This window comes from Apaloderma vittatum, unplaced genomic scaffold (genome assembly GCF_000703405.1).
Source record: "Apaloderma vittatum isolate BGI_N311 unplaced genomic scaffold, ASM70340v1 scaffold33791, whole genome shotgun sequence".
Lineage (NCBI taxonomy): Eukaryota > Metazoa > Chordata > Aves > Trogoniformes > Trogonidae > Apaloderma > Apaloderma vittatum.
In genome coordinates, this window is record NW_009701349.1 from 5,234 (window position 1) to 6,910 (window position 1,677).

General features: G+C 54.4%; 1 protein-coding gene across 1 annotated transcript in view; it reads left to right on the forward strand.

Annotated features, from left to right (window-relative positions):
• FAM129B (family with sequence similarity 129, member B) overlaps positions 1 to 1,677 on the forward strand; it is a gene marked incomplete at both ends in the record, with an annotated part of 7,865 nt that overhangs the window by 2,134 nt on the left and 4,054 nt on the right. The gene's annotated exons all lie outside the window — the stretch shown is intronic.

The window sequence follows — 1,677 nt, forward strand, 5'->3', positions numbered from 1 at the left end:
CTGGTGCTCCTTGCTACGAAAGACATCCATGCCTTGTCAATGAGGGTCTGAGCTCCTGGGCCTGAGTGTGTCCCTGCAGCTGGGCCTTCTTTGTGGGGGGGCTGGGGGCAGCGACCCCTCCATCTGCTCATTCCCCCAGGATGCTGCCTCAGCATCATTGCTGCATGCAGCTCAGCACCTTAGGACTCCCTGTGCTTGCTGGCTGCGCCCACAAACCCAGGGAAAAAAATCCTGGAAGCAAAGCCAGCTCCTGATAAAAGAGGAATCAAACCTCCCTACTAACAAAAGTCCAATTTCTTTATTCTCCCCAGCCCCAGCTGCTGGGTGCTGCTGCAGGAGCAGGGAGACATGCGAGCCCCTCCGCCAGCCTCGCTGCCAGCCAGGGTCAGGCCATTGAATCCTCTCCTCGTCCTCCTCAGTGTGTGACAAAAGACCCTTCTAGGGGCAGGCAGTGGCGCAGAGAAGGCTGGCACTGCTGGGGGGCTGCATTTCTACAGCTGGGATTTCTCTGGGAGATGGTTCTTCCCTCCCAATCACCATTTCTGCCCCTCACTGCTCCTGCGAGGTCTAAGATACTGTTTCAAATGCCATGAAAGCTCTTTTGTTGTTGTCAAGCAATTTTTTTTTTTTCTAACTTAAAGGCTCTCTTTCTGACTCTGACTGTGATTAATATGGGAATTTCCACCTCCCATTTTAAGACTGGATTTGTCTAACAGCAGTTCTTCTGTAAGGACATGCAGCATCGCTCCTCACGCAGGTGCCCAGCCTGGTTTCCCCGGAGCCTGGGTACCGAGCTGCTCCGAGAATGCCCCTTATCCTGTTTGTTTTGGGCTGGAGCAGCACCCACCTCAGTAACTTTTGCCCTGTGTTTTGGGCAAAAAATGGCTTCAAACCCACATTTCTTCTTCAGCAGGGGTTGCCTCGTGAGGGACTATCCTGTGCTGTGAGTGGGGTGGACTTAGTAAAAGTCGAGGTGTAGCATCCCTCTCTGGTGACAGGTACTCCTGCCCCACAGCGCACCATCCCCCCGGGAGCCTTTCTAGGATAGAGCCCAGGTTTGGGCAAGGCGAGCTCGGATCGATGCTTAATTAGCTGCGTAGTAATGAAGCCAACATTAAATTGTGCCCTTCTTGCAACCAGCCCTGCCTGCTTGTCACTGGGTAGGACGCAGGGCTGAGAATGGGTTCCCTCAGCCAAAGCCGGGGACGGGGACCTGGGACCCTGGTGGGGCAGATCTTGGTGGCTTCTCTCAGAGGGGGCAAATCCTGCCCCGCTCTCTGCGTGGTTTGGAGGGTGAGGTTTGGCTGCAGCAGCTCTGGCAGGGGACTGAAGCCTGTACCAGGCTGTCCCACCCAGGAGGTAATGTTGAGCTGGGAATGGAGAAGCTCCAGACAGCTCAGCCCTGCTCTGGCTCCCACCGAGCGCTGAGAAAGGGTCAGCCTTGACTTTCTCAGTGTTTTGTTTTGTGGTGTTTTTTTTTTTCCCCCTGTATGTTAAGCTGCCCCTTAAGAAAAGCTGCTTAGGCTTGGAGTTAAATGTAATCATCTTAGAAAAATCTGCATGTGTTGGAAAAGAGCTGCTCATTACCCTGGGTTGTCCCTCCTGGGAAGGGAGGAACCACCCTGGCTGCATCCCACAGCACAGCAGCTCCGTGTGGTGACCCTTCGCTGTCATCGC